Genomic DNA, 23,871 nt, shown 5'->3' with positions numbered 1-23,871 from the left:
AGGCTAAAAAACTTTGTTAATTGATCTACTATCAACCGGGATGTTTCGTTATTTTATTGGATTGCTTTTAAGTTTACCTGGCCAGACAGTTTGACCCTAAAATTTAATTTTGTTCAGGAAGTGTAACATAAAATAGTATTTTTTTTATGAAATAAATAATTATGGTTTATATATTCACGTGCCCTAAAAAGGCGACGTCGCAATGGGAGTCCTCGGGCGTTAAGCTGTTAATTAATAAATACCTGAGTAAGGATATTAAATAAAATCAACAATCTTTCCCTTTCTAGAATCTTTGGCCAAACAATATTAATTAAAATAATTTACTCTCATTAAAAATGTTTATCAATTTTAAATCTGCATTACGACTGGTTTCACGTAATTTTTTTTAAGGGTAGTTTTTTTATATTCTATTTGAATATCGTTTATCCTTTAACGAGATACGTTTTTTTTGTGTTATTTGCGTCAAAAATTATATATCAGGAGGACTAAAAATTAATCAGTTTGTATTTAGGTTGATACATTTATGCTCTATTTTCTGATATTCTTTTTAGTCAGACCGCTAAAACGCCGTTTTATTTGAATAAATTAATTTGCATGAATAGTTACTATGAATCATTAACAATTTGGCTATCTCGATATAAAATGTTATTTAGTAGAGACTTAAACTATAGTTATAACAAAAATATTATATATAATATTTTGGACGCTCTAAGAAAACAAACGTCACACAAAAATACCAGAATAGCGTATTACGTAAGGCTTTATTTTGAATGAAACCACAATCTAGAATAAAAGCGTAGTAGTTAACATTCTTGCAAACTTATCAAAATTAGACCAAGATAAAGGAAATATATAATTTTTCTGTAAACATTTTTAAACAAAGAACACTGCAAATATTTTTAAAAATTACAGAGCTCCTTGAATAGTTATAATTTTATTATGAAATGAAAGCTCAACTTTTCTTCAGTATTTTTTTTATATATACTGTAAAATACTTGAATTTTTAGTATTCCATGGGATGGGACTATTTTTGTGTTATATACACTTAGCAAGATATTAAAGTCTTAATTTCGTTTGCAATAGCATATTTTCTCGTAACTGGATTTTTAATTTCCTTGGGCTGTCTGTTGCATTTGGCTATTAGTCTTTTACTGCATTATTATTTTTTTAAGCAGCTTATCGTTGAGGCCATTAGAATTTTTGTTATTTTTTCCGTTTGTGTGATACATGTCGACCGCCACAATTTTATCTAAAACATGCACACTTATGCATTGTGAACTCTGAAGCACGCGTTTGCGTTGTGCTTTTCAACATTTTAACCATTACTATATGTAAGCGAAAATCTTAAAATAAATAATAATTTTATTTAGAAATAAAATAAATCGAATAAAATCTAGAAATGTAAACAAATATAATTTTTAAAGTGATTTTGGATTTAAAGTGACAGGTTGAAAAAAATACTTAAAAGTATGTTAAATAAAATTTCACGTACTGTTTCAAAAAATATACCTAATTTTTTTTTTAATAAATGTAAACCAAGCGTGTACGAAGAGATACATTCCCTTTTGCTCGCTCACGTGTTAAGTGTCGAGAATGAGAGAGAGAAAAGGACATGCGTTACATGCATTCCGCATGCCTACGTCTCTCTCACTCTCGCCACTTCACACGCTAGCGAGCTAAAGGGAATGTATCTCACCGTACGCGCCTGATGTACACATGTAATAGGTTTATCACAAATTATAAAATAATAATAATTATTATTATTTTTTTTATTACAAATCTGACCCGCATGGCTTGACAGGTTTCCCCTATGTGTCATGATAGTCATTAAACAAACAATATTTGTACATATATATATATATATTGTTATTAAATTAAGCTAAGAGTTATGGTGTATATTTAAAACATATATCCATCATTCCATTTTTTTCTAAATAATAAATTAACTACAATTTTCAAGCATAGATAATTTGATATTGGTTAATGCAAAAAATACTTGAATTTTATAAGCAAATTAAGTACTTATATAAAATTAAAATATTTATTTTAAAGTAGCTAAAATAAAAATAAGTCGATTACTTATGAAAAACGATAAACTAAGTTTATATATTGATAACAATATTTTAGCAATTTCTTAGATTAGGTATTTGTATTTAATTTCAAATGTAATGTTTTAGTTACAATACTAAATATTTTTTTATAATAAAGAATTTCTCTATTATTTAAATAGTTTATTTGTTTTTTTTTTAATAAATATAGTAAAGTTTAAAAAATAGTACAATATTTTTATCTATAGTGATTTGAAGCTTACTAAATTTTTTTAACCAGTATCACGTTCGTTTTTACGGTTGTTTTTATTGTATATAAAGAGCTCAAAAATATCGCTAATGATGGGCGAAAAATCGCCTAACGACACTAACAAACGGACACGGGAGCTTTTGAAAAGACACTGCTGCTATTTTTGTCGCATGACTTGTTAAGAGAGCTACCGTAATTGGGAAACGTACCCTTCTACAAAAGCTACCTGCAAATGAAATGTTCCGAGGCATCAAAGAGGGTGTAAAATGTCGCGAAAACTCTTTTCGCATAATGGAACGGCCGAAGAGAATAGTCTAAAAGATAAATGGGTATATATATATATATATTATTCATATTTCACACAAAGGTACAATATAAATTATATCCAGTATAATATATTATGTTGTATTGTATCATACGTATCCGGCTTAGTTTAGTTTCAGCTTAAAGTTACAACACTCGATTAGCGAGTTAATTCATTTCAGGGTTCCGAATTTTAATTACATATTCCCATTAAGGTTACAAAAACCATTACGTGGAGTTTGTGACGTTCACGTGTGTTTTACAGTATGAGTGAACAATTTAATTAATTATTTTAATATATATTTATAAATTATATAAAAGTTTCTTTGCTATATTAACGCAAATTAAATACTGATATAAATATAATGTATAATAATGCAAATAGTATTATTAACTATAAACTATTATGCTTCAAATTACTTTAAATAAAATTTACACTTATTTTCAATTACCAAGAAATAAAGAACACTGTCGTCTTTATACCAGAAAATATTTTTTAAATATTTCGCAGAACCACACTAACCCACTATCACGTGTATCAGTGTCTACAATAAAAACAATCTTAAATTTAAATACAAGCACAAAATGCCAAAGCAAATCATGACAACGTTCCAGATCTTTAGTAAAAAAAAACTTTTTATTTCGCTTCTATTCTTACCTTAAATTAAAACCATCAACGTCTTATTTTATATTATTATTTTACATTACATAATAATGAATAACAAATTAACGTAAACATTAAAATGATTATAAACCGGTAACATATATATTGTATAAAATTATTTATATTATTAAAAAAATTATATCGTACTGATTATAATTAAATATTATATTAATATATTCTATATATTATAAATGTATGAAAATGATATAGTAGCATTAATTTAATTATTTTAATTTTAAAGCTGATTGTTTTGCCCAATGTTTTAATTCAACCACTCCATTTTGACGCAGAAAGCTCCGACAGAACATTCGATTATAACAGAGCTTTCGATAAAAGCTCTTTCATCGCTCCGCTTGTCACCAGTTTTATGGACTCGTAAACGGACGATTGGACCGCGGTTTTTTAAGCCCTCAGGGCTTTTGACATTTTTTGCAATGGGGAAAAAAATGGACTATAATAAAAATATCATCTTAAAATTTCAATTGTCAATGTTTTATCCGCAGCTTTAAGGCTCTGCCTACCGTCTTTCACCAAAAAGACGACTGAAATGATCTCAATGTTGTATTATAAATGTATTCTTTTGAAGAACATCATTTCTTAATATATTCGTACTTTATAATAATATATTATATTAATCATAGCTTTTAGAGACAATGTACCTACACAATTAAAATATTTCTGATTGTAAAGCTAATATTTTTGTGAAATATTTTTTTATAATGAAATCGTATGCATTTTAATATTTTTTTGTTATAATATATTAAATCAATGCTACATATTATTTAATAATATTTTTTAGAAATATGTCACAACTTTATTGAAAATTAAGGACATTGCCTCTGATATACGATTTCCTATTGACGTAATATGATTATAATTCATATGTATAACAAAGGTAATGGAAACCCTATAAATTCTCTCTGTTGAAATTCGATATTTGCTCACACAGGATATTGTTAAGAATGGGATCTTGTCACTACGCGTGCATTATATATTGTATATATTGCAATACATACATATCTTAAATATTCATCGTGAGGTTTCACTTTAAGCCAATTGTATTACCAATTTTACTATACGTATGAATATATACATTTTCTACTTAATTACCTTCTATCTTTACAATAAAGAGTAAATAACTCGGAGTGAAGATAAAGGTGATTTCCGACAAAGCCATTAAAGAAAAAAAAAGTGAAACAAATCTAAACGCTTTTCACCGAAGATCGAGAAATTTAAACGAGTGCAAAATAGCCGACTCTTTTTCCGGCTCCTTCCATTAGCCAGAGTGACTTTTATAAATAGTCACTGGAAGAAAATTCATTAATCGCAATAAGGAGAGGTTGAACGGGGTCGGGAAATGGGCTATGGGTTTTACTGGGGCTTATGCAATTATTGCCTCAAAGCCGCTTCAAATTGTTTCACCATCAATATCCATCTAACCAGGATTTAAAATATTAAATTCTTATTACGATATAATAAATACAGCTTATGTTTCAATTCGAGAACGAATCCTTATAAAGATGATATAAGCATAATAAATATAATAAGCATTATCAGATTAAAATATATTCATATCAGTTTAAAACAGTAAAAAATATATGTTATCATAAGATTTGTGAATATTTTCTGGCTAAATATTTAGTTAAATATTATATAATCAAACCTATGACTATGGAAAAGCTTTAGTTAAAATATGATAATGCATAGTTTCAACTATTACTTTTAGTTTTGACCATTATATTATGAAAATAACATAATTACGAATGAGGAGGAATGCGTGAGCGATCGGATGGTCGTTGGAAATTGTGTATATATTGATTTATTGAATAATTTATTCTTATGTATGAACTGGAATTGAGTAGGCAAGTGCGTTGAAGTAAACCTTCCAACTACAAATAAATATCAGTATGTTGGCTTGGCACTGTGCTTTTATTATTTAATTTTTCATTGGCACAGTTCTTGCTAATTCATTAAAATTATTATGTATAATTTATCTGAAATATTTTTAATTATTACAATATATTCAATTGCCCATCTTTTATGCTAAAAGTAATATTACTTTTACAAATTCAAAATCTCTCTTAGTTAGCCTTTCGTGAACGATAAAAATAATATATTTGTACAATTGATTAAGGTAAACAATCACTGCAGTAATCCAAAAGTGCTATATATCATTTACTTGCGTATTTGCGTTCGATGGATCGTTTCTACGTTGAGAGTATCTTCCGTCGTTTTATTTCTACCAAAGTCAATTTCACAAATAAATATTTGCTTAGGACCCGCATTTCACGAAACGTCAGACGGAAAATGAAAAGTTCTATTATGGACCCTTTCGTCGCTCTCATTCATTCGTTTCTTCGCTGCGGACATGTACATATATACAGGGTAAGCAATAAAAACGATACCTGTATATTTTAATTCCGAGCCGTACACTCTGAACCAATATACACTGTAAATATATTTTAGAAACAATTGCATTAGATAATACTTCATATTTATGTTATGTAACGTTAAAGTAATTTCGTCTACGATTACTGCCCAAACGTTAATTACCCAAAAATAATCTAACAGCCCGAATTCCAACGTTTATGATTTTTTTCCTTTTGTGTTCTTTACATATTTATAAATTTTATGTTAGTAAGAATTATATTCAATAATTAAAAATATACGTATAATTTTATTTTATAAATAATTTAGAATACACCTATATTAATATATAATATTTAGTTATATAGTACTTTAGTTCATATTACAGTAATAAAAAAATTATGCATTTTTTTTATAATTTAATAAACGACATTTAAAATATAAATCAATTGTCAAAAAAATGTTCATGTGTAAAATAAGCTTCTACTTTTACACATAAATAAATATATATTAGTTTAATGGCAAATACTTTGTTTTACAATATTAGGGCATAATTAGGTAATACCCATTTATCAAAGTTGTAGGCAATCTTTGAAACCAATTTAATTTTGATTTATAGTGTATTTATAGCAAATTACAAAGTTGATTCTAAAAAGGATTATGTGAAAATCAAACAATCATTTTTAGAAAGGTTTTTGTATATTTTTTTAATGTATAAAGGAAGACATTTCATTTCGTAATTTCAATCTATTTTTATCAATTTTCTCAACATCAATCGATTTATAAAAGTATGATTAAATTCAAGGATTGATCCCTTTTAAAGCTTCCAAACATCCTCGAAATGAAAAAGTTATAAAACCTATCTTAGGTCTCTATCACAATTTTTCGATAGACTAGCTCGATTCCATAACCTTAAGTAAGTAGATAAGATTCCCACAAAAGATCTTCGAGATCAAAGTGGCTCTTTGCTTCGGCTTCGATACGAAAATTTTCCATTTTTCACTTAAGCTCTACCACTAATTGTGTGTCTTGGAGTGTTTGTTCGCCCTTTAAGCACTGTCTCTCGAAATCAGGTGAGCGAAACTTGGTTTAAAGTTTTTACATTAGCACATCGTTTCTTACCGGGCATTGTTGCCCCGACGAAAAGCGGTGGAGAACCTTTTTCCTAATTGAACTATAAAATTAAAACCTATGACGCAACTTTATTCAAATTAACATAAAATAGCCGTTACAGATACTGTAATGCGAAAACCATTAGATAATTTTGCTTTAATGGAAGCTGAGGGAAATTAAAAAATGTGGTATTTTTCAGAATTAACTCGTAGATAGTTGGCCACGACTGAGTCTCAGGGAACGTGTAATTGAATGTTAACCCACGACTGGAACTTCCTGAACCGGCTGGATTGTGTTTAAAAACTCTCCGTCCGGCTATTTGAACTGTCCTCATTTTCGTTTTTTTTCAATAAGTGGATACTTAACTGTTCAAACTTGGTTTGCTACATGGCTTGAGCTAGAAGTGTTTTTAGACATTCGAATTAAATATATACAATGTTTAAATTGTTTATGTAATATATATATATATATATATATATATATATATATATATATATATATATATATATATATATATATATATATATATATATATATATATATATATATATATATATATATATATATATATATATATATATATATATATATATATACATATCAATTTACATATTATCTATTAATTTGCTATCATAAATATTTCATGTTTATGATTAATGATTATATAAGAGATTGCTCATACTTATGTCATAATATCCATGTATTTAACAACTCATGCAGTCGTATTTTGTACATATTGTACTATTTAAATTATTAAAAGAATTAATTACCATCTAAAATAAAATCTTGTGCTGAGTTTAGTACCACAAAATATTAGGAATTGACATGGGGCCTGGCAACGTTACGTGAACCCGACAAGAGTATAAAATCACTATTTTCTAACCGCACAACTGCACTTTTCGTATACCCCTCGAATTGTATTACTTTATTTCCATTATATAATTTATTTGAATGTTGACAGAAATTACTCAAAATTGCTGTTATTATCATAGCATTTCACCGCCACGCTTTGGACTCACGGGAAAACTGCTTTAACCCGTAACATCGGGTAGTTAGCATAAAGCAATAATGGCGCGCGAAATGGATTTAATTTTTGGTAACAAAGCCTGTCAAAGTTGCCATTTAGTCGTAGTCAAAATCAGTTTCGCTTAGCGAGAAAGCGTCTCGGCCGCAAATTATCGCGCATGTTACCAATGGTGATGTTATAGTGCGTAGAAAGCGGTTAACTGACGGGTGGATGTGTAGTAATTTGCGAGACGGAATTCGTTCAAGACTTAATTCGACGTGTACGTATGGCGTGTGCTTTGATAATTTGCTCCTGCATGTTTTATGCATCTTAAATATTAAAGGGTTTCGTGGGAGCGACTAGATGAGTTGATGAATTTGCGCATGCGTGACTAAATTTATCATTGATTGCTTTGTCTTTTATATTTGCCAAATTTAGACTGAAATTTTACGGAACATATATCTACTATAAGATAGCACGTCAACATCGAGGCAGCAAACTCCTCAATGTGGACAACTTGAAAAGATGACTGAAGCCGCCGCTTCTCTTTTTGCATTCACATACAAAAAGAGAAGCGGCATTTCTCACAAATAAATATATGTGAATATTTAAAAAAAATTCCAACGTTATTTATTTATAAAATTAATGATAAATTTTACATTAACTCTATAGGAATATAGTCAAAATAGAAAAACTACCATTAAACAATATGAATTTGCTATTAACTAAAAATATATTATTAACGTTTATTCATATTTAATTATTGATTATTTTTAGTTAAGTGCAAATTTATGTCATCCCTAATAAATTATCCATTACTGTTCTATCGGCGTCTAATTAAATAAAGATATTATCAGTTCAAAATTAATGACCCAGCAACCCACGCGACTTCCATTTCTCGAGATTAATATTAATTTGTAATTATATAATTCAACTAAGGGCACAAAAGCAGTATAACCCAAAAATAATTGTTTCAAAATAGTTTAACATTAAAACAAAAATAGTTTTGACAGGTGATAAGCAACTTAATTTGTATTCGTAATAATTGCATAGAAGTAATCTCTTATGTTTAAGCTTTAAATAATGGATACCATTTTTTTTAATGTCTACCTTTAATTAAAACAATATTTTATTATTATTATAAAATAACAATAATAAAAATCTTCTTAACTCAATTCTGTAAATATGTAAGTTAAAAAAACTATTTTTTTTTCTATATTAAAAATTAAATCAACATGTTAAAATTTAAAATATAATAAATTTAATTATAAACTGATAAGAATAAATGGAAATTTGATATAAAAAAAAAATCAAAATAGAGCTAAGTATTGATATATGGTATTAAAAAATGTAGCTCATTGACACGCGTTTAAAAAAAGTATGAGCGATACAGCGCAAGTTGTAATAATAATCAAAAATTATCTAAAATAATCAAAAATATGTATTCAAAACAAAATTAGTCTATTTAGTTCAATATTTCTAAATATTAGATATTACATAATTCAGAAAGAAATATCTTTTTATTTAAAGAAAATACCCTACAAATAAATAAATATGTTTTTGAGTGTTTATTAATGAATTTCTAACAATTCTTAGCTATTTTTATAAGGTATCATATGTAGATATTCTGATTTAATTAGATTTTTTTACATTGAAACATTACTCTTTTTTTAGCCTAAAAAATATTTTTAAAGACAAATAAATAAAAATATAATGTGCAGTTCTGTAAAAATATGTTTGAAAAAAAATAATGTACAGATATTTATATTTTAATTAAATGAAAGACTGCTACTAAAATATGTTTTTATTTACTTGATAAAAAAATAAACATCCCTAACTTTGCAACTTTTTATTGATAGATAAATTTAGTATTTTTTTTTTAATTTTAAATGCTGTTAATAGATTATAAATAATTTTTAGTTTGATTTAATTTATTTATAATTTTATTAAAAGTGCTAAAAAACCCCTGATCAATCAAGTATGATCATAAAACGTTTTTGAAGATATAATTTTTTTTATGTGGTTTATGTGGTTTTTATGAGAATCGTACATTTTTTTGAAAGACTCACTTCATAATTTTGTTACAGCTTTTCTATTTTTCCAATGAAAAATATAGTGCTAATGCAATTATTTTTACTTTTTAATGACTAATAGTGTTTATAAATGCGACTTTTGTAAGGCTCATTACATTATTAAAAACGTAATATAAAATTTAAGTACATTATTGTTTTTATATTATGCATCTATGATTTTTAAAACAACAGTAATTCAACGTTATATTTTCGTTACATATAAAAATCTCAATAATTCCCAGAATTTACTTTCATTTTATTTGAAAATATTATTCTTCAATATATTAACAGATTTTTTCTCCTTTATTTTAAAATAATATATTCAAATTAATAATTCATATATCAGAATTAAGTAAAAAATCCATTCGTTTAATACATATTGTTCCATTTTCTCAGTAACTAGACGTAGGAAGAGTTTCACTTGGAGCATCCTTCAAACGATTATCACAAAATTACGGTGTATTTAATTACTGATCTGTTAACATTTTATTGTAATATATTTAATATCTTAGTGTAGGTTACTTGTTAGTGAAAAAATATTGCTTATATTTATGGTAGTATGTTACATAAATATATTTCTTAGTTTTAACATATCTAACAATTTATTTTAACATATTATTTACCTTTAATGTTTGGGGTTGATTTTACCATGTTCAAATATAGTTTACTAATTTCTTAAACTATTATTTTTACACTGAAAAAGTTACAATCATTTAATATATAATTGTTAGGAACATAGTAGAGTATGTTGAGAACATTGATATAATATTTATATATAAATACATTTTCAATAATAGGTTTAAATTTAGTTTCGTGAGACCCATGTCAATTTTTTGTAAAGTTGAATTCTAAGAATATCCGCGGATTTCTCTTGTGGTATTTTTTTTTAAAAATGTTATTTTAATAATATAAATAGCTTGACAAACATACTTATTATTATATACAACACGTGCTACTGGTTTATATACTGTTTTCATGTTTAAAGTTTGTTATTAGGTACTATCATTATAATTTAGAAAAAATGATGATTATAATTATAATTTAGAAAAAAAGAAATAAACCTTTTGCAATTTAAGCGAAAAAAAAATATTAAGTAATAATTAGAGCACATTTCGCTTAAGATACGGAACCACTAATATGTTATCTTTAGCCTCTAAAACAATTTGTGTTTTATGATTTAGAGCTTGTATTTAAATTTAAGGTTAATTTTATCAAAGTCACCATTACACGAGTGTGGTTTCGCGAAATATTTTATAATATTTTCTGGGATGAAAATGACAGTGTTGGTATTTGTATTCTGAATTTTTTTAATTAATATAAAAAGTTGTAATATATAATATTTTCATAGCTTTATTTGAATAACGTGTAATTTAGAAAAATAGTATTACTTCACATCAGTCATATAATAAAAGTTAGTAGATTAAAATTTTATTTTTATAGTTAAATTAAAGCGCGATTAAATATTGGTCTAAGGGTCGCAATGGCGGCAAGCTCTTTAGAGCGAAGTTACAAAATATTTTTATTAAATTTAAGCTTGGAATCTTGGCTTAATCCCAGGTATACAACGCTTGAGACCTATCTTACGATACTGCCCTCTTCATTTAAGAGAGATAGTGGTAGTGTAGAGTTTATTTACGTATTGTGAAAATACTTGTTTATGTTTAAATTCAGTTCATTTGAATTTTCCATCTCTCAAAATGTTTATTTAATATTTTAAAATATTTTTGTAATTTATTTACAATTGGTTTAGATCACTATCACGGTTCGGAGATCATTGTTCGCATGGATTATGCAGTTTTTAAATAAAAATTGAGTGCCGCTGCCGGGACTTGAATCCGCAACCCTTAAGTTATTAGTCTGAGACGATACGGACTACGCTATTCTTTCTTTAAATATGTGATCACAGCTCTGTGTATTCAACTGAAAGAATTCATGAGGTACTTATGGGTACCCCAATTATTAACGCAAGCTGTAAAGCCAGCTTAAATGCACGTACCAATTTTTAACAATCTTCAATCCTTCCAAAGCCCACTAAGGTTTTGTTTTTATTAAAACGCATTATCCGACCTTAACTAAACGCTACTAAAGCCCATCGAGAGTATTTTTAACCCTTTGTGGTGCACGGACGCTTGGCGACTAACCACGGGGAATAAATCGGAAGCACCGACTCGGAACCGGTCCCGTGTCGCGTTAATAACGACCGGAGCGTGGCCAATATGGACACACAAAGTGAAACGGTCGTAGTTTTAAGTGCTGATCACAGCACGACCAAGGTGCGCTTTGTGCATTATGGTTGCTGCCTAGAGGATGGGCGGTCGGCCGAAAGAGGAGACGAGTTATGTTTCAATTTCGAACTGGTGGGTGCATCGGGGAGGCATTCTAGGCAGTTGGTCGGACGCCAGTAGATGGAAGCGATAGACGAGCATGACAGGGGGGATACAAAGCTGTGCCTAGATTGTGTATGTGTGTGTGACTCTGAGCTGTATCCGATGTGTATAGAAATCAGAGACAGCCTTTGATACTTGGTGAGCGTTATATAATACTATAATTTTGCTATAGGCAGAATTGCTAGTGGATAGGAGCGCAGTTTGCCTGCCAATAATTTTGTATGGATCGAGATTTCCAGGTAAATACATGACGATGATACAAATAATCACAAGGCTCAAGTACGTGGTAATTAAAAAATATTTATTTATCACAACTTTATTAAATATAAATAATAAAATGTTACTTCTAAATGAATGACTTCTAAAGAGATGCTTCTGAAACCAGACAAACCGACTAAAATTTCAATCAGATGCAAATAAATTTACATAGCGGTTTTATTTTGATAATATGCACACAAAAATAAAATTATTCTTTTGTAATTTTATCTTAATTTGAAAGCCAGGTTTTTGGACAAATATCTAAAATTAAATTAGCCTTTTTTTATCTTATAATGTTAAAACATAAAAATCGAGTTAATTTGACGTATATTCTTTAATGTTATCATTAAATAATTATTCTCATGATTTTCCTATTCTGGCTGAAAAAAATTACAATCGTTCCTTTAAATATATTTTGCTTATTTATATTTTACTTTTTAATGTAACTTAATATGTATTGCACTAAAAATATTAAAATATTTTATAATTTTTCTATTCAAAAAAAAAAAAAAAACCTTGAAATCCTAAATTTAAAATAAGTCGATCGCATAGTGTTAGAAAAAATAGAGTCGATTGTAAAACTGAAAAAGTTAGCCATCCCTGTTATAAACCCATTTCACTTTATTGAGAAAATGATAATCCTTGACCACCAGTTCTGTTGAAATAACTCGACATTGAACAACAACCATAACAGAAACAGAATCTGTTCTGCCATCACTTTCGATAAGAATCTATGAATCCATCTTCATAGAAGAAATACTGCTAATAACTAATATTGTGTCAATTCAACTTATTCTTTTTTTAGCCCAAGAAGCTTAATTTTAAGAAATTCAAAATGGCCACTCTTTCAAATTATTATTTATTTTCCTTTCAGACTCCTCTACCACATTCCAATATTTTTATATATGGTTTTGCAATTCAGATTATTATAAAATACAATATTATTTGTTTTCTTACTCTATAGCTTCAGGTTATACATATTTGTTGTTATATTATATCTGCAATACAAGCAACTTTTTTCAATTTGTTTGAGTCTTGTCATTTAAGTAAGCCTCAAAGTCATGTTTCTCTTAACTCTTAGAAAGGACTTAAGTGTTTTTCTTTCAACTAAATAAATGACTAATAACATTTTTTTCAACAACAAGCTTACAGCAATTTAGAAAAAAAATAACCTTATAAACAGAATTCATGCCTTCGCGTTTTTTTTAAACATGATGTTATTTACAATTTTTATAACGTAATAAATAGAAAAACTCTATACATATGTCAGTGGTTTAAAAAGAATACTACATTTGTATTTAGAGCTGTATTAATCAAAAAATGTAAGCAAAATGATTCATATGGCAATTAAAAAACAAAATGTAAAAATCATTTGTATATTTTTACCTGTTGAGATGATTTCCTTCAATAGCGTAGAAAAATATAGATTTAAAAAATGTTAACGGTTCGTTTATTATAAAACTTATAATGACAATAAATTTTAAATATCTTTGTAAGGATAAATAATCAGTAATTTATGTAGATTATATAACATTCGAGCATTTTTATTTTATTTCACATTACTATCGATATATTTTTCTGTAAAAAAATATGATAATTATTTTTAATAATTAGAATTTTAATTATATTGCTTTCTTTAAATTCATAAATTTTTATTTTGATCAAAAATTATATTTCTTTCGGTTCTGAAATAAGAGCAAATTTGTATTAAACTATAAAGATATAAAAAGAAAGCAATTTATTTTCCTTAAATATTTTTGTGAAAAAAAAACGTGAAACAAAATCCTAGATCTATAAAAAAATAAACTTCAAATAAATTAAACTGTAAGTTATATCTTTAACTATCTTTATTTATTATGTGAAGTTGAAAGTTATAAAATAAATCTTTTTACACATATGTATGTTTATTGTAACCATAAAATTTTTATTATTGTCTTTTAAATTCTTCAAAGTTAATCATTAGTCATTTCTGTAAAGTAATTAATTATAAATTAAGCTTATTTACATTTATGTATTTTTTTTAATCACAAAAACATGGAGATATGCCACGCCATGGCTGATCTGAATTTAAATTATTTAAAAACAATACCCTCTTCATATGAAGTATATGCATATATCAAGAGATAATTATCCGTTTAATATTACTCATATAATCGTAATATTTAATGCATGTTACAACATGTGCACACCACACGAGAATCACTGCAACGAGTTGCTCGTTAAATTAAGTGTTATAAGCAGGGTGTTACCGTCAGTGTTACCGCAACCCCATCTTATTAACCGTCCAACCGGAAATTGCAATTTTCCAACCCTTAATTAACGCGCGTAACACACTAGGGTTGCTATATTTGCATTTATGGATTTATAATTAAAATAAATGGCAATTGGTTCCACCGTACTTGTTTTTCATTAAATTATTTTGAAAATTATGTAATATATATAACCAAGGCGTATATATGAAATTAAATATATATTTTTAATTACACAATGTGAGATGTATCATTATTAAAAAATAGAAGCTTTTCAAACAAAAAGGTTTAAAAAAAAATTATGCCTCTCAAAAGTCTGCGTGACTATTGTGCAATTCTAGGTGTTCCTAAATACTGATTTCACTCATATTTTGTTAAGCTGAGTCTTATAAATATCATTGTTGAAGCCTAACAACTGTTTTTATTTTATAATTTAAAACAGCATTTTGACAGCAATACAAAATTTAGGGCTTTCGTAGAATAACCCTTAAACTATATTCCCTTAAGCAATCGTTTCAATAACTACGAGTTATCCCAACTAGATATCCCCAGCGGTGATCTGGATCAGTTCGTTTAACGTTCGACCCTAACGACCGACACTCAATAATTGATACAAGCGTCGAGCGGGTCACTTGTGGGGCTCTGAAAATGCCTGAGGTCACCAAATTATATCTTCCATAGAAAGTACACGTGTTCGTTTAAGTTGTAAAAAAGTTTGGCTTAGAAAGTTAATCAAACTTTTTTAAGCGACGAACACGCATATTCTCGAGTTTTAGAACATTTTAATTTCATCATGTAGTTGAAAACTATATTTTATATTTTATTTAAGGTCATGTTATTGGTTAAAAAAAAAAACTTACAATAAGCATTATTTAAATACAATATAAAAAAATAATAGTAAACGAAAGTAGTAACGATTTAACCATTTTAGTAAGAGAAAAATATTTGCTTATCTAAATAATCTTAATGATATGTAAGATGCAAAAAAAAATTCACACTACACAAAATATTTTTAGTATTTAGTGTGAAAAGATATTTTAAAGAAATTAAAAAAAATCTAAGGTAAGTTTTTCGTCGTTGGTATACTGTTTTATTCAGTCATTATATTAGGTAATTTAGTTGGAATTGTTTAAGGAGAATCATTCATTATTTGTGTATGTATTTTTTTCAGCAATATGTATGTGATTTTTTTCTTGTTAAATAGCAAATTATACGAAAGTAGAACAAACATTTAAATTGCCTATAGAAATATATTTACTTCTTACACCTTTCGTGCTAGAAATATTTTCTACCTAACCTAATTTCATTTCAGGATTTGATAATATCTCGACTATTATACGTAGCAGGCATTACATTTTTTTAATCTTATTACTCATATTTTATCATTCGATTTAACATAAACGCAGAAATACGAGAACCACATTTTATAAAATTATTTTATTTGTTTCAGAAGCGAAGTCGTGCTGATTGATTGAACGGTAAGTTTTTGATTAAATTAAATTATAAAGATAAAAGCTGTAAAGCATTAGGCATGTTGTTTAAAATATACTTAACCAACATTGATTTTAAGCATAATGAACATTAGAATACTGTAGTTAAAAAAGATCAGTTTATATGGTCAACTATTATTACTAATAATACATAAAAAAATTATCGGTTAATATATTTACAATAATCGATATTGTAATACATTAAAAAAATCCTTTATTTGTAAAAAAATACGTGACGATGTTTGAAGCGGACAAGATCAGTGGGTGATTTTTTTTAACCATCTGGTTATGAAGGTTTGTTGTCATGAAGAATACTTCTGGTTGTGTTAAACTTCTTGAAACATCCCTTTAAAAAAGTTATGTTATGTTAATTTATAAAATATTTATGTCAACTAAAAAAAATATTTGCCAATTTTCTATAACCTCCCCTTGCTCTTACCACAATCCGTTTCATTCTATTGTTTTATATATTTACATAGATTAAAACATTACTTTACAAAATTTCCCTAATGACGTCACAGTAATTCCGTCCACTGAATTATATCCTAATTCGGTTAACAAACTCAAAAACAAAATCGAACAAGGTTCGGGGTACACTTTCATGCTAATCGCGCGGAAGGCTTTGATGTATTTACATAGCGGCGGACCCGCAAAGAAGACCCTTTGACACGTGCCGCTTCGTGTGAACGCGCCCTTAGCGGCCGTTAACAACTAATCTGCTTCTGTGTATGTATGTGAAAATTGGGACCAAACAGATGCCACTTTTTGATCACGAATCGTTAAGCCTCCCGATTTGTGCACAGTCGAACGATCAACGAACGATCGTAAATAGGTTTTCGAACGAATAAACATCCTCACACACGGTTAAATAAGGGTTGACGAACTTGGCATATTATTAATTCGAGCGAATCATAATTGATATGATTTAATGTATTTTTCTCATTCAATCACAGATATAATATTTCTACGTTACGAAAATAGCACAACAATATGAAAATGATAATAAATAATTGGGTATATTAATTGCAAAGTTAGTAAAAGTATCGATACTTTGATGGTACCAGAAATTTTATTTCTCGACACTTTTCAATGCTGAAATTTCAGATTTCAATATATAAATCTAGTGCTTAACTGATTTACTTTTTTTTTTAATTATACATATGAATAAATTAAACATAAATTTGTTTAAGATCATATTAAAAAAAAAACTTATTATGGACTACAGTGATGAAAAACTGACATTTATTAAATATGTAAAATTAGTTTAACCCTTAGTGAAATTTTTGCGTATAGTAACATAAACGAAAACAAAGTCTAATTTATTTATTTGTTATTGAATTGTCATTTAATAGTATTCAAGAACTTTCAGTTATTAAAACGATGATTAAAAATTAGATATACTTCGTAACGTTTTATTAAAAAAATCGTTAATTTTCCAATGCAAAAGCAATTTTATTAAATCCATATTTTAACGGCATTATATATTTTTTTCCATTAGATTATTTTTTTGTGTAAATTATCGAGAGAACCATTTTTTAACAATAAATACAGTATAATGATTATCTGGGATAATGCTGGAAAAAGGGTACGGATTATCCGAAATATAATTTTTTTTATTTGCTTTTAAAATATGAGTAATATTTATACAATGTGATTCTCATTTGCTTTTGAAAATCTCGTTATAGTTTTATAAAATTAGTACGATTTTTTTTCAGAGATATTATAGAGTTAAAGTCATAGTCGATGTAGTTTAGTCAAGATTCAATCGTCAGTGCTGTCATGTGACTAATATATTATGTCTTTACTCACTATCGCTCTCGGTAATTTTAATGGTATTGAACAATGATCTGATGATAGTTTGAAAAATGTTTTACATATATGTGTACCTTTGACAAAGCAAAAGTCAATCGAGTTAGCTAGTTTTCTCTGATCAGTTGGATAAATTTTAGTTGCCCTGTGGAAATTTACCGTAAATAATTTTACACTGCCGCTTCGTACAATTATTTTTATTTCTTGTTTTTTTAATTTTGATCCTCATAAAGGATTTTTGCTTCCATTAAATGATATTTTATATGTATTTCCGCAACACACGACTGTAAAACGCTCTTTAGATTCACTAATAATCTGCACCTGTATGTTGAAAAGATCAATATAGATAACATTTGATGAATACTAAATAACGTAGTAGATGTATTATATGAAAAAAAAAATGTTTATTTAATTATCTGTTAATTTGAATCATACACTACTTGTGTTTATGTTTTTTACATAGCAATAAATAATAATTATATATGAAAAATTAGCTTGCGGGCAGCAAAATAATCGTTGAGTGGTCACGATACAATCGCGATTTTTAATGCACTTACTTTAATACGTAAGTTGCGCAAATTTCACTTTTTCATGTTTAATAAATGCTCTTTATACGGTTAAAAATATTTATATACATACATATTTTATATAGAATTCACACTCTATATAAAACAAGCTCAATATATAACCAAATTAGTCCGATGATTTGCAATAATGAGGCTTAATCGACACACCCCTCAGTGGATACCGACCACACGCAAACCCTCGACGTTTTCCTGTGAAAGTCCGCTTTTTCCTCTCTCCCGTTGCGAAAAACAAAATTTCCCGTCGGGCCGTTATGAGACAAAACGAAAAAAAACACACACCTACCAGGTGAATAACGAGGGGTCAGCGGCTTGCTTGTTTTCCGGGAAAATTTTCCGGGGAAAACAGGCGCTAACGACCTCGGGTCGTGTGATGAAATATACACCGAGCGCGAGCGATGATGACATTCATCAGCGGGGCTAATTAAGCGCAAGGGTGGCGAAATTCGGGGGGTTAGATTGGGCTGGATGAGAGGGTGGCGACTTGTCGCCCCTCGAACGTGTTCGACATACGCTCAATGGCGACAATCAATTATTCAAGCTGTTGTCCCATACGCCATTTGTCTTTTGACCGTGCACTCAAACACGCACGTGAATTAGGAATGATCAAAAAGTTGTGCGAGTTTTAGTGGAACGTACAAATGCTTCACATGGCACTGAGAACAAATCGATAGTATCCGACGGATGGTTAAAAACTCGGATAGCTGTGCTAATTGGGGAGTTAATACATATGTTCTTGCATGCGGTACTTCAAACAATCAGGTGGCACGCAAAATCTAAGATCTTCTAGAATCTCTGTATTGTGTATATCACTTACTAGCAACTTGAAGTAGTGCTTTTCCAAGTATACTCGTTGACGCGACACAAGTGAATCATATTCCAACATACCTTGTACGGTTTTTTTATGAAATAAATATACATATATATTAAAAATCTTTAGTATGTATTTTCTGTATTTTTAACTAGATCAGAAAAGCATTTTTAAGGGCACTGTCCTTAAGCTATTGATGCGCATATTGCTAAGCATATCTTAGAGGCGTTTTGCATATATTTTTTATATGTTCAATTAATGCTCTTAAAATAGAACGCTTAAATTAGTTATCACTTCTATGTGATAAAGCCCATTGATATTCATTTTTCAATAAAATTTTAGCCGCATTTTAGCTTTAGAAAAGGTCAGAAATGTCATTTTTTATGCAATATTGTAAAATATTAGCGGATGACTGAATCTTTTTTTTTAAATGTTAGCGATAAGTAAGAATTTAAAATCACGAATAACCTTATAAATATTAACAAAAAACATCAATGCACTGAGATTAAAATATGGTGATATATTATATATTGAACTTGTTGCTGACGATTTAAAAATTATGATTCAAAACGTTCATAATTTTGTTTGAAAACTAAAAACTATCAATTTAAAAAAATATTTTTGTCAAACTTTATCAAAAGCCTTTTCAAAATCAGCGTAGATCACATCTTATAAAATTAATATTTTTGTCACTTAATTGGAAAAACAGAGTAGATTTACTGTTACCCATTTTGATGCTACAAATAAAATTTTACGCATCATTGTTAACCATTTAAAAATTCGTTTTCATCATAAACGCTTAATAGCGTTTGCGGGCACACCAAATATATAAAAAAATGAACAGATTCTTAAAATTAAAATTGAAACCTTAACTGTCTTTTTAACCTATCGTATCTTTGCAAAACTAAATATTATTAAAATCGTCTGCAATGTTCTTAGTTCCCAACGAATTATTTACAGCGTTGGATAACTTTTTAATTATACATTTGTTGTTACGTATTATTTTTTTGATATTTTATAATTGACTGCTAAATGCTAAAGGAAGAGAGTCGTGAGTTGAAAATAAATGTACCTTAGTCAATAATTGGACTATTTAGAAGCAAAAAATATACTGTAAAGTACTTATTAAAAACACGACCCATTAAATTATTCGCCCACGACATCCACCCTTTTGCCCTTAAACGCACTCAGCGAAAACGTCGCGCGTTGTATTGAATTACTCTCGTGGGCGATATACTTAAAATTCAATTACGAGCACCATCTCGATGTAGATTGTCTTGCGCCATCTTTGGAGTGCCCTTTTATGTTAGTCCTTCACCAAAGCCCTAAGGCAAAGTGCACCGCAGCGCATTTTGACCTCATATACCGGTAATTCTTCTGAATATTCATTAAACTTAATTTTTCAAGCTTACACAACTTATGCATACTATATTTTGTATAATGAATCGGGTCATTGCATTTTTTGTAAAAAATAAAAAGTGTCAGAATTCACATCTTGGCAATCACTTATTAATAAAATTATATATTTAATTCTAATTATAAATTCAATTTATTGTATTAGAGACAAATGTTCGTGGGAAATTGCAAAGATAGGTCCATTTTGTGGTCCTTTGAGTAACCACAGATTCTTTGAAGCATCAAAAAGTATTAAAAGAGGGCTGACAAGTTTGATAAATAAAGTGCTAAATTTGTCAGAGTCTTCAACAAAGCTCTTATTGGGAAGGCAGTTAGATTCATCAGCAAAACCCTTCATTTACATTCACTTAAAAAAATAAGTATGTTATTTAGACTCCGTATCAAATGCTTTTCTACCAAAATCCACCAATTAGTTATTTCTTATTTAGTTACAGTCCAATTGACAATTTTCTAATTTTCACTACTTCAAATGTCAGTTAAGTATTAACACCTTTAGGTCAATGTTTTTAATCAAGTACATAAGAACAATACGCCAATTTGTCGTCATTTTTTTTTGCCTTCAGAAACTATTTTTAATTTATTATTATTATTATCTATGATTATCTATGATCAAATTTTTTTCGTGTCGTCTTAACAATCTCATTGTTTTTAATACAAGAGATACAACTTTTTAAAACGAAACATAAAATTTTCAAAAACTACTTTTAAAACTTGCCAGAATTCCATTTCAGTGCGTTTTATAACAAAAAAAGGCACTATTGATACTAAAGTATTTTTAGTGGTGACTTCATAATGATTAATCAATATTTTATATATACTGTTGGTCCATTATTAAAAAAGTTTTATTGCCATGATAATTTTATTTCCAAGAGTTTTAACTTTTTAACAAGGTGATTTAAGTCCACATGTATCAAACATCAAATTTTTAAAACAAACAAATGTTTTTCACGTAACGAAGTAGGATCTGCTAAATTTATACAGTTTTTCATCTCCCGTTATTTTCATTAGTTTATCCACATTTCCTTTTTTTCTGAGTATTTTCAGTGAGTTATTGTCAAACATATTTCACTGCTTTCAGTGAATAAAGTTGTCAAATACTCTTGAGTCGCTTTTTTATAACTATTTGTTATTTTCATTATGTGAAAATAGTGGGAGCAAAGCTACATTTTCATAAGGTAAAGTTGTATAATTTATTCCTTGAGTTTTTCTAAGTAAATTCACTCTCATTACAACCCAAAAAACATACAAATGTATTCTCGCAAGCTCCTGATTTATTGCCTCTGACTACAAAAAACAATTAATATTGTGAGCTATTTTTAGTTTTGTTTTAACTAGGTTGTGTTATCGAAATTCTCATATTCTAACTAAACTCTAATCATTTAATGATATTGAGAAAACGAAATATGTGATAAAACCTATTTTTATTTCTTGCAATAGGTTTTTAATACTTCATATTTACAATAAAAATATAAATAGTAAATAAGGTAGAATTTAGAATAGATTAAATTAAGTAAATTTAATAAAAAAGTATCCTATTAGTTTTATCAAAATAATTAGAAAAAAGTCTATTAAAAAAAGCAACCAGGTAATAGAGAAAATGAATCTCTTAAAAAATCATCAATTTTACTTTAAGCACTACTCTTTCTATCGGAACACACTCCCATATGCAATTTAACAAATTAAAACGGGGCTTTCCTACTATTTCATTTCAGAATCGAGACACTTGAGAGTTTAGTTAACGCAGAGTTTAAGGCAAAAAAGAATATAGGCGTTCTTTACGATTAATATTAATTTTTACGTACAAATTTTATTTCCAATAAGCAAATTTTAATTTAACCTTTATACATCATCTTGACATACGCTAAAATATGAAGTGCTAACTTTTACACTATACAAATCATTTAACATGGTATTTTTACATTATATTAAACAAAATAAGCTTTGAATGTTAGACCAAACGATGATATAGTTCCTCCTAACCGCTCGTAAAGCTCATGGAAAAGCTCACCAAAGCACGGCGCGTGATACATTACATTTTTAGATTGAACCTAATAAATTTCGCAATATTAAAACGCTGAATTAGCTCATTTATATATACAATACAGAACATACACATATATAGTCACACGAGTGACCTGCGGTTTCTGCGATATAAATCTCCGCGATTTAACGAGTCACACCGGTGTGTTCTTAATATCCTGACTTCCATGTTAAATTATTTTTTTCAATTAGACAACCATGCTTAATTTTATTTAATATTATTTTTAAAATAACAGTGGTTCATAAATATTTCACTTATATTTTTATTCATTACATAACTACATATATCAACTGTACACAAGAAGAATGACCCAAGTTAACACAGCGCCATAATTGATTAATTCGATGAAGAAGTTCACAAAGTTTGAAAATTACTTATCTCTTAGGAAATCATATACAAAGTTGAGACAAGAAATTGTTTGCCCAATATAATATATTATACTTTACATGGTAAACTATGGTCTATTATTATATTAAATTTTAAATTTATTTCGATTCGATACTTTTAAATTTTTATAACAGTCAATGAAATTATAATTACAATATTTATTACAGAAACTTGACTCCCTATGCTGTCGTATCAGCTACTTTTAAATCCGTAGGGTTGTTTTAGGTTTTACCCCATAAAAAATAAAATCCTTGTAATTACAATTATGTGTTCTCTTTATATTTTGTCGAACGTAGTGTATTTTATTATAATATAGTTTTTTTAATTGTAATTGATCGAGTTTATCGTTTTCAATACCTTATTTCACTAGATTTTTATGTTAATAATATATGGATATGATTTTTTATGACTATTATTATTATCAGTTTCTTTGCCTTAATTAATCAATGGTATATTATTGCAATACTTGGATTCTTTTTAAAATTTTAAATACGAGACCTTCTTAAAAATGTTGTTGATTTATACGAAAACAAATTCCTGTAGTATATTTATAATATTCTGATGAATACTATTTTTCTTACTTTCAATAATAGAACCATCAGTCAAATATGTCATA

The 23,871-nt window shown here is 27.9% G+C and overlaps 1 protein-coding gene across 7 annotated transcripts in view; it reads left to right on the top strand.

Annotated features, from left to right (window-relative positions):
• Window positions 1–23,871, top strand: part of mub (poly(rC)-binding protein mub) — a 259,626-nt gene that overhangs the window by 133,271 nt on the left and 102,484 nt on the right. For 6 of the 7 annotated variants that reach the window (XM_088205225.1, XM_088205227.1, XM_088205224.1 and 3 more), the window contains one exon: window positions 16,168–16,195. The exons of the other annotated variant lie outside the window; for it this stretch is intronic. The gene's annotated coding sequence lies outside the window, so the exon portion shown is untranslated. The remainder of the gene's footprint in view (window positions 1–16,167; window positions 16,196–23,871) is intronic. 7 annotated transcript variants of the gene reach the window in all.

This window comes from Plectrocnemia conspersa, unplaced genomic scaffold (genome assembly GCF_051122295.1).
Source record: "Plectrocnemia conspersa isolate PC_06_02 unplaced genomic scaffold, ASM5112229v1 ptg000002l, whole genome shotgun sequence".
Taxonomy (NCBI): Eukaryota; Metazoa; Arthropoda; class Insecta; order Trichoptera; family Polycentropodidae; genus Plectrocnemia; species Plectrocnemia conspersa.
Note: the sequence above shows the minus strand (reverse complement) of the source record. Positions and strands in the feature narration are given on the sequence as shown.